Below are 14939 nucleotides of genomic sequence, written 5' to 3' on the forward strand. Positions count from 1 at the left end.
TACATTTCTCGATGGATTGGGGTGACAATGACCTATTCTGCAATATTACGATAGCCTTCAATTAAACTACGATAATAGGTACATTACACGTCGTCAGATGAAATGTAACTGACGACGCGACTTCAAAATGTTTCGTGAACACTGAACCGATATTGCCGGAAACAAAATCATTGCTGTGATTGGCTGAATCTAGTGGTTAGTATACCACACAATGTAACTGTATATGAAATATAAATATTAATGTATATACTTTCATACACTCGACTACTCGAGAGTCGAGAGATGAATCCAATTCTACTCACGGAACACATGCCATGTAAATACCAGGTACCACTTACCATTTATTTACACTAATGAAAAAACTTGAATAACTTATCATCACATTAAAAAAATTACCAAAAAACAAAATATGATTTTTTTTCTGGAAATTACGATGTAACGTGAAGTGTCCTTAAGCCATGGTGTGAATCTCCGGGTAATCGGAGTCGTCGTTCAGTCGGCTTGGTACTCTGAGACATGTCGGGCCAATGTGCCGCTCGGCAAGTCTTCTGGCCAAGTCCATCGTCGTCGTCTGTCAGCGAAGTTGGCTGCGGCTATTGCCGCCACTGCTGCGGTGATAGCAGCGGTGGTAGTGGCGGCGGTGGATGCTGTGCCGCACAATCGATGGGGGTCGATACTAGTGGCCACTTGCCATGCGCCACCGCCGCCGTCATCTACGACGACGCCGCCGCCGCCACCGGCACCGCCACCGCGGCCGCAGCCACAAAAAACGCACGCAGTGTGTCAGTCAGTCGCGTACGTACGCCGGCGGCCCGGTCCGTCTGTCGTGTCCGTCTGTGTGTCAACACGTCTCTGTGGCCGTGGTCGTCCGTTTGTCCGTTCGTCTGTCCGTCCGTCCGCACCACGTCCACTAGCCATTCAGTGACCGCCGTCGTGTATTTACAAAAAGTTTTTTTTCCGTTCTCGCCACCGATTCGCCGCCGCCACCGCCGTATTTGAATTGTTCGGCCTCGCCATCGTCGCTGACCGCTCCTCATCCCCTTTCCACCTGTTTGTCGAAAACGCGACACGACATGTTCCTCATTTGACCTTTTATGCATTCTCTGTCAGTTTTCCCGTTCTGTGACGCCTCAAACTTCGACCGGTCCGCCACTGCGTCCGAGTCTTCCGACCGCCTCACCCGATTCCGCCTCCGACGCGACCGTTTCCAGTGGCTCGTCGTGATCTTCAAAAAGTTTTTCGGTGCACCGTTCCTCCCCCGTGACGCATTGCGTGTCGTATCGTTAAAAATTATAATATCATAAGATATAATATTATCGTAACCCTCCCGCTGACCTACCGACTTGATACGATTCACGATCAGTTCGTTTTTGCGATTCCAAGTTTTGTGTGCACCTACATAATAGGGTTACAGCAACGTTATTGCAGAGTACTTCCTTTTTTCGATGACATGTGAGTAATACACGATAATAATATTATTATAGTACCTACACCTGATCGAAATCATAAAGTGACAATCACGTGGACCTTCGAGCTTTAAGAGTGCATATAAACCAACAGGAGCCACTCTTATTAACGACTAAAATTTTAACATCGTCATAACTATACTACTATATTAGTCTAATATTTTCTGTGCGATCGTGCTGGTCGTCTTTGTGGCTTTGATTGTCCGGGGACAAAGGAATTCGTTTCTCCACGATATCTCCGTTCATTCGACCGGGTTTTATCGTTTCTTTTCCCCTTCATCGGGCCGATTCATTAATCAGTTGGACGACGTGCCGTGTGACGCCTACATGCATATATATCACGATAATTTATGTCTTTTCAACTTTTCAAAATCGTTAAGTTCCGAAAATCATTGCATTTAGGTTCTGTGAGTAACGGAGACGATCGTACTACCAATTGGTATTATTATATATCTGTCATATATCTTGTGCGTTGGTGCTCAATGGCACGCGTTATGTGCTCGGTTATTATCATAGCCAGCCAAAGAATGTTACATTTTAATTTACGAAAACTCCAAAAAGTGATAATTGCCAACGTCGGTTCAAATAGTATGGTTCAATTTTATTATAATATAATAGGTACATTAAAAAAAAAAAAAAAATCGCCGCTGCAACTACCACTGTATTATTAATATAACGTTGACAAAATCGTTTGTGTAAGTGTAGTTTATAAATATATATTATATTGTATATACTTTTGGTCTAAAACAATATAGTATTATAGACAACTGCACTTATAATAATGTACTGCGATTATGGTTTAAGCCCGGACCGGGGGACTTATAAAGAAAAAGAGGGAACGTTTTCTGGATACGGACTCGACGAGGCAGAAGACGTAAAAGTATCGGTAATACGCGTCTGCAGTGAACTTAGTGTGACAGAGACGAATACGCGGTATACTGCAGTATAAAGCTTTCGAGTAACTATTTAATTGCGGATCGGGAAATCGCTAATAGTGTGTAAAATGGGAATCAATGAAAATGTTTCGCATGAATGCTTGTTCCGTATCGAATTTATCTTGGTACCGTTGCATTTACAAGTAAATTTATATGTAACTTTAAATACAATCGATAGAAGTTTTTAAAACCATTGCGATGGAGTCACTATACGTGTCCAATTATTAATTAATAATAATATTTTTTCGCGTTTATTATTAATGTACCAAATTTGAAAATATTTTGAAGAAACAATAATATTGATAGATTATAAATATAAATATAATATAACACTCTAATAAACTAATATGTATGATAATTATTTAAAAGTCAAAATTGTACAATAATAATTAACTGGGTTGGGATTTTATAGCATTTGCATATTTCTTATGAAATGTTTAAAAAATAGCAAAGTAAGCTAAAAATATTTTTCCTGATACATAGAACTCAAATAAAAAATTTTATTTTGCTTTTTTTTTGCATATTTTGCGATTTTTTAGTTTTCAGTGCTTTTTTGGACTTTTTGAGATTTTTTTGCATTTTTACCTGTTTTGAATCAAAATGGTCATATTTTATGAAATTAAATTTTAGTTAACGTGTTTTTGGATTTTTGTCAATCGTATTATTACGATAATTTTGTATTAGGTATTTGGTTGTAACTTCTGATTTTTGTTATCTGATGATTTTGTTGGGTTTTTTTGTCGATTTCTACTGCGATTATTAATCGCCGATTATCAACGAACGAGCGTTGAATATGTTGTATAGTCAAGTAATTTGGATTCTAATCAGAGTGACTAAATTATTTTAAATCTTAAGTAACTACCTATAATAATTTGTAAGTGATTAAAAAATTATTAATTAATAAATTTCCTTTTTTTGCATATTTTGTTGTTTTTATTGCATATTTTAGAGCATATTTAGCGATATTTAAGGTAATATTATAGCGCATATTTGTGCAATTTTGAGTGCTATAAAATCCTAAGCCTGATAATTAATAAAGAGTAAGTAGGTACATGTATGGAATATAATATATTATTTTATCATATTAACAAAAACCAAAATGTGTTTGTCACTTATCTGGAAAGATTTAAATCAAATTAAATTATTATTCCTCAGCTCTAGAACTCTACACATTTTCAATCAATCAATTTACTCACCGTGTTTAGTCTTATTGTACTGTAAAACTTCATTTAAAAATAACTTTTTAACAGTATAGCAGTTTGCTTGCAAATATGACAATTTATTATATATTTATATGACATTCGATCTAGATTAGGTGCCTAAATGGGATTTTGAATGACACTGTATGTTTCTTTCTCTGATCGTATATATAGATTATAGTGCCACAATTGAAAAAATACTTTTTAGTGATGAGAAAATAAATTACTAAATAATCTTTTAACTTTATTGTATATTATTAAAAATGAAAAAAAAACTAGTAATTATAAATATTATATGAAAAATCAGAATTATTTTAAGAAAACAAGCTGAAAGATATTTTAAATCTAAGTTGATCTAGTGCTTCTCTATTCATTACAATTACGTGTTCCAAAAGGGTATAAAGTGGTTAAAAGGAGGCGTAGTCGAGATGTTTAAGCTCTTGACAACTTAATAAATGTCCTCGTAAAACTTGTTACGGCCTTCTATCACTATTCATCAATTTTTTTTTTATCAATAAATTGTAATATTATATAAAAACTTTTATTGTACTTAACGATACTATTTTTGAGTTTATACTTTTATATTTAAATTTAAGAAAACAATTTATCGGATGCTTTAAAAAATGTATTATGAAACGAAATTTCAATTTTTCATGGAATGTAGTTAACCCAAGATCTCCTTACGATAGTTATCGCATTACAAGTTATTACATTTTAGGTATAAATAAAAACAAAAAAATAAAATATTATGATATAGTTTAATAACTGTTTACCTAACTTAATAAGCTTAAATACATTATATTTTTAAACAACTATTATTATAAAATATATTATATTTAATGAAACTTATTGGGTTAGGTACTATGAGAAAAATATAGTTATTGAACATTTTAGAACATATAATTGTTTTCCTAAAATATTATTTGGTCATTAAATTAATTTGATTAAATAGGTATATAACACAACTTAGATGCTTAAAGAAATTAAAAAAGTTATGTTAAATAATTTTCTATATTTGTTTACGAAAAATTATATACCACAATGTCATAAACCACCATTCTATTACCACTTGTTGCTGTAATATAGTCTAATACCTGAGCGTAAAACGCGTACTGCGTAATATAAAGTTGTTCACTATTCTTTCCTATCCTTGTAATTTAGTACTATATACCTATATATACTACTACCTTATAGTAAGATAACTTAATTTATCAATTATCACTGATAACTGTCACTGTAAAATGTATTTTAAGAATCATACAATATTTAGAGATTCAATCTTATACGTGTTAATATTATGTAAACACTGTTTAACATATCTACCTATATAAACGGAGTTGTATATAATATGTTTATTTAACGGTCTGTGGGTATAAAGTACAAACTATGCTTATAATTTATAATAGTATAATTAAAATACGATTTTCTTTTGACTATTATCAATTTATTGTTTTAAATAAATTAACGTTATACTGGAAATTTACTTAATCAATCAAAACATGAATAATTTAAATATAATTACTGATCAGTTATTACTAACATTAGGTGGAGTAATCTATCTATGACATGTGAGTAATAAATAGTTCCATTAATAAATGGAACAGAACATTCATTCGAAAATTGATTTGAGCTTAAAAGAAATTATAATAATTTATGTGAAAAAAATTATTATTATCATAAGTTATTATAGTCCTTTAGTGTTGTGTTAATTTTGATTGATATTGTTATTAACTCAACTTGATGATATGACATTATTTTTTTTATTATCTAAATTAAAATCTGTTTTAACTATTATTTTATATATTCGTATATTACTATAGGTACTTAATAAATTTATTTTGTTACAATAATTCACTAAGAGGAATATTCCATTCTTACGGTAAAAGTAGAATGATAGTACAACCATTAAAAACTCCATAAATCCAAACAAATGTTTTTACTGTGAAAACCAATGATTCTTTTCAAAAAGTTGTTCTAATGATTTTTGTTTAGCTTTTATACAACGAAATATGGAAAGCGTAGAATTTTGACCAGAAATGTTCATATTTCGTCTCTTGGAATGTATGGTGTACGAATTTTACATATTTTATTTCCGAAAGAAACTTCGGGTGACATTTAAACTTTAATGTGGTACACAATTTTATTATTTCCGTAAGTTAGACGCGTGTTCTAAACGAACTAATGCGATAAATCAGAACAGCTGCTCTTTGACCCGTAAACACCAAATACTTACGAACCGAATATTTCGTATGCGTTTGTTTTCATGGTAGGGAGTGGAGAAGTTATAGGGGTGTAATTTAAAGCCAACGACTGTTTGTATCGCCCTGGAATTCCGCTTACCATTTAGTTGTGTATGCCATTGCAAAGAGAGGACAGTCACACACGAATAGCCTGGATAAACAATAGGGCCTGATATTTCTTTTTCTGGCTATTCACCCAATCTATTCTTCAGATTTCTCTTTTTTTTCGGCATTGTTTTACCATTTAGGAAGATATAGATGAGGGCATTTGGTCGTTTGGAGTGGTTCTTCTTGAAATCTGGTGATAAAAAATGGCGATAAAATATTTATTGCCTACAGACGTTTGGTATTGGTGCGTTTGTATTTTCTGTAAACTTTCATGTATGTAAAATTAAATGTTTTATTTAATACACATTACACATAATATAATGTTCAAATAGATAATATTGTGCGTTTAATAAAAGTCAAAAGTAAGACGTCAACAAATTGTAATTTGTTATTTTAAAGTTTTCAATTATTTTTTGATATTTATAAAATATTTTCAATAATATACAATTCATGTCATATAATAATATACAAATATTTCAAGAATGGTATTATACATTTTAAAGTTGTGTATAAATAATTGATTTTTATTTAATGAAATAAGAGAAAAATTATTTTTAAGTACCATATTATGTTTCTTTAGCTTAAGTCAAATAATCTAAATAGTTATTATACATTTGTTAAAACTATAATAGTCTACATTCATAAATGCCAATATATTTTTTTAATTTGTGTTTTATCAGTTTATCATAAATCATAATACTATATAGACTTATGATATCAGTACGATTAAAAATGTTTTTACAGCATCCTGTACTTTATATTTCTGACATTTGTTACAAATATGCAGACATGTTCAACTATATAACTTTAATAATAGGTACATTTTAACAAATCTAAATAATTACAAAAAAATGTTTATACTAAAATATTGAACGATTTTAATACATTTATGGAATAACAATAGGTTTAATTTTTAATATACAGTAAGTAACTACAAAGTGATCTATTTCCGCAGAGTATTAAAAAAAATAAAAATGAATTAGACTTCCATACTATTGTGTACTATTAACATTATATTCTACAAGCAATAATATTTTATACATTTGGGTTTGTTAAATGATGGTAATAATATGATGGTTTGATAACTAAACTTTGATAGGTATATGAAAATTTATTTATTTTATATGAAGTATTGTTTTTCAATAACTAAAATCGTAATCATGTAAAGGAATTAAGTAAAGAAAATGTTTATTTTCAATAAAAATTTAATTTTCAATTATAAAATAACACAGAAGTTAGTATAGACCATTTATTACACTACAAATCAAATAAATAAATAGCTAAAACATTAAAAAGGTTTTAATCAATTGGTTTTACTTTACAGAAAAAACAATACCTTAATTATTGTGTTGCCATTATTAAGTGATGAGAATGTTAGAGATACATTTTGTGTATTGCGTAACATAACAAAAATATATTTATGGAATTTATGTGTTCATACTTTACTATTAAGTAAACGTTTGATGAAAACATTCATTGTTATAACATTCACTGTAGAATTACAATGATTTCTAATTATAATTTACTCGAATAAGTTCTAATTGAATGCCTCTAGAAATATTTTTAGTTTGAATAGTTGTTCTAGTAGATTTTGAAGTTTACGCAAATGTATTTTTGATCCAACGTGTGCACCAACGACAGACATCTTTATATAACATTACATGTAAATTGTTTTGATAGTTTAGTTAGTAACTTCTGTATAACAATAATCAATTTAATATAATAATTGTACGAAATAAATACTCAAAAATCTTTTTAAAATCAAAAACATAAATATTTGTTGAGTAAATAAGTGTAACACTTGTAACTTGATTCCTCAAAACACTATGTTCTAGTTCTATACTAGAAATAAGTGAGATATTTTCAAATATCATTAAGCCCAAACAGACGTTTTTAATAAGCTGTGTTGTCTTTGTTATATTAGGTTTGTATAACCGTATTTGTTTTGTTATTCATCTTATTATACAGTTTTTTATTTCATTAAAAACTTTAAATATTCTTACTACAAATTATCATTCTAGCACAAGTTTAACTTATTATAAATAACCAAAATGGGTTATGCAATTTGGTTATAAATGTTTCAGGTTTTTATACCAAAATACGATTTAAGTGCATGGTTTTGGCAGACAGTCATATAACCTGTCACAAAAGATTTTGAAATATGATATAGTCGAGAACTATGTAAGGGAGAGAGTTGTTTTCTTCGTGTTTATTTCCTTCGGGATTTCAAATGTAAAACTTCATAAGTCCTTCACATCAGCGTTGTACAAATTGTCTGTGATACATGCAAATTAGATTTACAATTATTTATTTTTCTACATGTTTTTAATTTAAATTTGATTTGTATGTAGATTTTAAAATCTGGGTTTTTCATTTTTTAAACTACATTCATGAGTTTAGCGGTAAAAAATGGTATCTTTGTTCTTAACAACTTATTTAATTTTAATTTTGTGCTTATTTCGTTGTTTAAATGAAGAATATTTTATACATTTTTCATTTAGCTGTAATAACAAAAGATATTCCATATTTTTCTTAAACATTTAAATAACTAACAATATTATGAAATAAAATACTTTATTTGTATATTTTTTGTAAAAATTTTTAATAAAAATTTCTGTAAAAATAATGTTGAAAGTATCTACCAAAACAAAATATTATTTTTCACATAGCCAACTTGAATACTTTTTATGATTTTTATTAAATATTTTCTTTGTTTAAATTCAACATTACTTCAAACATTTTGTAAGTAAGTTATTGAATTGTATAAAGTGATAAAATATGTATTACATTTTGAGTTATCAAAAGCCATTTAGTTTAACTTGATAAGAAAACGTAAACTAATGGTTGTTAAAAATTACACCGTGTGGTTGAATTATCGATAAGGTATATTACGTTCCAGGCAAAAGCTTGTCTCCACGTGCCAAGTTTTTCCCTCGTAGACATATATCTTTCTTAAACTAATATGTGTTTTGTAGGGTGCAAAATACAGATCATGGAAAAGATTTAATATTATTTTTATTCTGTTTTTTGTTTGTTTGTTAGGGAATGTAGTTTTTATTCTTTACAAATGAAAAAATCGTGTGAAAATGCCAATAAAAGTCTAATGGCTCGTTGCACATACCCATTGTATCATCTAAACAATAATGTAAGGTTATGTCAGAATTTTAAACTCTCAAGTGTTTGCAAGAAAAGTTTTGTTTTTATATCTCAATATTAGGTATGTAGGTATGTTACATGAACACTATACAATGTAAATGCATGAGATTTCAGTTAAGCATTGTCAAGAATAATAATTTACTTTAAAAATAATTCTAAAATATACATAAAATAATACAAGATTATGAAAATATTAATAATAATCAAACTTAATAGTAGGTACATTGTATATTATCAGGGCTTAGATTATTTATTTTTCATTATATTTTAGTTAAGTTTTATTAAAATAGCGACAAATTTTATAATTTTTATGTAAAAAACATGAAATAATAACTATAAATATGTATAAATTAAGAAGTAAGGATTAATATAAGTATTATTAGATGATAGAAATACGATAACAGTAGGTTAGATTAGGTTACTAATAAATAATAATTATAAAATGTAACATTAGGTATAACATTTGTGGTCATTGATTAACAGAGTTATGTAAAATAATAAACATCACTTTATAAATATATGTATGTAAAATTAATTTTTGTTTGTAACATAATTACTGTTTGTTAATACAAACACAGTTGAGATATATGTTATTTCTTATTTTTATAATCATACATTTTTAAACAAATATGACAAAATTACGTCAGAATATTATGTTAAAATAAATATATCCATTTAATACCAACCTACTACCATGGTCCATGATAATTGATAGTTATGTATTTCTAAATTTTAATTTTATACAAATAGTTATATTAACTTGACATAAATGGAAAAATTATGTTTATGGAAAATACATTTGAATAAATGTAGAATAACATGATGTGTCACCTGTATATATTATGATAATATAAAGTTATAAAATTGAAAAAGTGGTTCACAGAATTACGTAACTTATAACGGGTTGATATGTAAACTAATATATCCAAACTTTAAGTAAAACTTTTGATTCGTTTAATCTTAAAAGTAATCTATATGTTTATGGCTGTACCTATATTTCCGTAGTCGCGTTAGTTGTATATAGCGGGGTCGTGAGGATAAATTCGATTTTGAAACGTTCACCCCGTGTGGATAGTGTAAGGCTATTATTTTCGACAAGAAAAAGTTGGCCTCGTTGTCACCACCATCCACGTTTATTTCATTTCGTCCTTCGACCTTTTATCGAGTAATAGGAAAATCGGAGATAGGAGGAATGGATCGGACAGAAGTATGAGGAAAAAAGTTTGGCATTATGACCCGGTGGCTATGGCAGTAAAAGATAAACCGATATTAATTTTTATTTACCGCCTGTGCTAGGAAATTCTGATAACTATCCGTTGGAACGACAATGAAAGCATCACTGTACAGAATTTTATAATAATTTGTGTGTTTGGATGAAGTTATTTTGTTATGTTGTTGATACATTAAATAGAAGTAAATTAATATGTTATTTAAAAATTGAAACGATACCAGCATGATTTTAATTTATTTCTATAATAGGTATCTACTACCTACTATTGACTCCCATGTTACAAAATTTGTCTATATACCTTCAATGTTTAAAACGTATAGTAGTTAAGTAAATTATTTACTATTCGATGTATAGTATAAAAAATACGATTTAAAACGACGAAATGCAATTATACCATTTAAAACTTACTAAAATATTAATAATATTTTGCTTTAATAAATTGAAGAGCAACCTAATATATAGTGCGTTATTTTTGAAATATAAAAAAAACCTAACCTGGGAATGGATGTTTCTTTCTTATTTTTAAAAATTGAGAAAGTTGGAATTTGATGTAAACCTTTATTAAAATTATATTATTCATTGGTTCTTTAAACAAGTATTGAATATACAATTGTTGACTGACTTTTTGATTTCTTAGAATTTAATCATTTTTTACTTACTCATAAATGTACCTATATTTCTTAGTATTTGACGAACAAAATTATGAACGTATATTAACGTATATTATTCTTCCCATGAATTTGAAAATGTATTAAAATCAAATCAATCTTCAAATGAAAACAATTTTTATTTAGGAATAATCATACAATTTAGAAAATCGTTGTACAAATTGTTATAAACTCTATACTAAATGTCTAAATATATGGTTGAGAGTTTGGGAATAAGTTTCTCTGGAACTTCATATGTTTTGGATTATTATAAGATCCATAAAAAACAAATGCTAAAGATTGATACAAATTACTAAATACATTTGTCCTATTTATTAACTATGCAAAAATATTTCTATACATTATAGTATAGAAAATATGCTGATACAATAATATATGGCCAAAAGTATACATTTTTCAAATATATTTTTAACTCTAACTAAGTCATATTTAGTATACGGATCAATATCGTAATAATTTATTTAGCACGTTATTTAATTTCCGGTGGACCTTATAACTATTGTATTTAGATGACATATAAATAATAAAAAGTGACAATTTTATATTTTAAAATGATATATGGCCATATGGGTACTTAAAATTTAGCTTTTACTAAGACTGAGGTATAAAATATAAATATAACTTATTAATCCGTCTCTAACCATGCATAATCATAAAAATAAACTTACTTAAAACAAGAAGGTTGAAAATAAATTCTTTGCCTGATACTATTTTAAAAATTTTAAGCTTCAAGAAGAAAATTATTTTATTTTATGTCTACGTTATTATCTTTATATTTTGTTTTTAGTATTTCAACAATTTTGTGCAATAAAACAGTAATGAATTTTTTTTTTTTAATATAAGTTTGATGAATTTTAGATATTAGTTTATAAATTATATAATTAATAGTATAGATGAACATTCTCAAACAATAATAATTTATTTGTTCTAAACTTTAGTTTATCAAAATTTGGTTTTAAAAGTTTTGTTGACCATAATAGTGCTTAAATTATCTTATACTTTATTAATATTCAATAAAATGCAGTGCAATCATCGAGTACTGGATACAATTTCAATAATTATTTTTATTAAAAATACGAATAGATTACTAATATGTAATTCTATGTCAAATTTAAATTAATTATTTATAATTACACATTTAACTTAAGTTTTTATTGATTTTGCCCTTGTACTTTATTAAAAACAAAATATAATATTATAGTGTCGTATTATTCTTAATTTAAGAATACATTTAACACGGCTATTTAAGCACAATTTTAGTGAGAGTTGGAATTATAAAGATTAACACAATAATATGTTTTTGTAGGTACTGAAAATAAAATGATGTAATGGCATACATGTATTTAATATTATGCGGACATGCGGTTAAACATTATTTCATTACTTCACATAAAACATTGTGTTAATAATACATTTTGGTAGAATTAAACTAAGGATAGTTAATTAATAATGTCAAGATAGGTACTTATATTATATAGATGTGAGAACATCGTATAAATGTGTATATCACATATTAATGTAGTACCTACCTACCTATTATATTTGAAAGCGGTTGAAACAATTAGTATTTTCAACGCTAGTTTTTAATACAAAATAGTTGTTGAAAAATTTTTTAAATGTTTATTCCTTTACTAATAAACTATTCCATTAATTATTACAAAAGTAAATTATAGGGTATATTCTATAATACTATGTCATATATGTAAATACAAAAATCTACTTGAAAAGTTAATAAACAACACAATACCACTAAGATAAATATACGATACAACATGGTTTTTTTTAAATTATTTTTCTTTAATTTTTTTTCTTATGTTATTGGTTATTGGTTAGTGAAAAAATGAATTTGTTTTTTTGTTTTGATAAATTGCAGGTTAATTAGGTATTACGATGAATTCTTCTTTTTACAAAAAATTATACAAATTAATTTCTTAAGTAAAAAGTTTAGATTGTTTTATTCGTATCTTTATCTGATCTCAACGGTCTTTCCTTCTATGGAACGTAGAATATACACGAGTTCGGCGACGCTATACAGTTTGCTTTTTATCAAAAGGCTGAAATAAAAAGGTTCAAACAAACCATTTTGTATGTGGAGATATACAGTATATTGTTTAATATTTAAATAAATTCTCTTAAATCCAAAACAAATGTTTTCTGGTGTGCAATATGATAAAATCAAATTGATAAACTGAACGTATTAAATAATATTAATATAGGTATGTATATAATATTTAGAATCGATTGTTTGCTTAACATCGTGTGTGGAAAGTCTTTGCAACATTATTATTCTACGATACATGCATTGTGTACATTTTAAAACTGCCAATTCATCGTGTAATTGAGTTTATTTTAAACATGATATTATAATCGTATTCAGTTCTTGTAATGCGTAATAAGACTACAAATCACGGGAGAAAGCAGAAAAATTATTTATCTAGATGAACGATAGTGGTGAATATTTGTATGATGATTTACAATGCAGGATTCATGACCCAGAACGTTGCGTCTTATGGATTACCTACTTCCAACAATGCACGTAGGCAGAATTCGAATCAGTAAACAGATAGATATATTGCAGTTATTACATAAGATATTGACGAGCTCGGGAATGGAATAATTTTATATAAAGGGTTTTGTTTTTTTTGAACAAGTTGATTTGAATACATTCGCGATGTTTATTAGTATTCAAAAACACGTTTGTTTGCAGTACTTTTTCCATATTATTTTAATACTGAATATGTGTCTTATTATTTATTAAACTTAAACAATTCTCGATAAAAAATAATTGTTTTTAATTTCAGTACTAAATAGTAATATAGTATTATGGACTATGGTCATAACATGGTCATAACATGCGAAATATATACATCATGCGTACCTACCTATTATAGATTATAGTATATAATTAGATTCACAGTGGAGCGATGAATGTATTGATTTTACAATGATGTGTGTTGTTTTTTTGTTTTTTTCTTTTGTGTCTGTCATCATCTTTTAGGACCAAAGAAATGCTTAAAATTCTTTCAAAATTTAAAATTCCCAATTGTTTTCAAAGCGCCGGGAAAAAGAAAAGAAAAATTAAGGAAAAACAGGAATTTTTACGCAAAATCGATTCTGGTTTTAGGTATAACTCTCAGACGAATGGCAGTAGATACATGACATTTGCACTAGTTGTTTATATTAGCATTTTCTATACACAATAAAATGTTCCAAATATTTTGACTTATTTTGAGGTCATTACAGACATTTTCAGTTTGCAATTTTTTTAGTTTTTTTTTTTCTATAAATATCAATAAAATTGTATTTGTTAGTTAAAAAAGATTGAAAATTTAATAGAAGGTACCTAGAATATTGTTTCAATGGCAGATGAAAAAAATTAAAAATCTATAGTCACAATTTTTTTTTATAAACATTTAAAGTTCGAATTTTGACAAAAGGCGTGAATTCACAAAAATGTGCAAATTATTTTGAGTTAGAAATTCCCTAAAATTTTTATTTTTGAATCTAAGTTTTTAAAATGTAATACAAGATTTCATATAAGGTTATCTATCTTTATCAAAAAAAAGTCAAATTAAATTTTTATTAGCGTTTAAAGTTCAAATTTTCACACGATTTCTCATGTAGCGATTTTCTTATTTTGTTGTAATTCAAAAATTAATAACTGTAGACACTTGAGATTTATATCATATGTTTATTTTATAAGTTCTTATACTTTATATTATTTTATAATATTAATTCAATTTACCGGCTATCATATTAATAATAATAGTAATAACTAGGGAACGGATTTAAATTCTCTAAAAAACAAGAAAAATGCCTTAAAAAATACGATTTAATGTCTTAAAATGCTTTAACATATAAAAAATGCACTAAAAAAATGCCCTAAAAAACTTTAAAAATGTATTTATATTCAATTAAAACACAATTTTGAATTTA

The 14939-nt window shown here is 27.4% G+C and overlaps 1 protein-coding gene across 1 annotated transcript in view; it reads left to right on the forward strand.

Annotated features, from left to right (window-relative positions):
• The first annotated feature begins 780 nt into the window (after positions 1-780).
• Positions 781-14939, forward strand: part of LOC100160366 (TWiK family of potassium channels protein 7-like) — a 119660-nt gene continuing 105501 nt past the window's right edge. The window contains exon 1 of the mRNA XM_008180190.3: positions 781-1452. The gene's annotated coding sequence lies outside the window, so the exon portion shown is untranslated. The remainder of the gene's footprint in view (positions 1453-14939) is intronic.

This window comes from Acyrthosiphon pisum, chromosome A1, assembly GCF_005508785.2.
Source record: "Acyrthosiphon pisum isolate AL4f chromosome A1, pea_aphid_22Mar2018_4r6ur, whole genome shotgun sequence".
NCBI lineage: Eukaryota > Metazoa > Arthropoda > Insecta > Hemiptera > Aphididae > Acyrthosiphon > Acyrthosiphon pisum.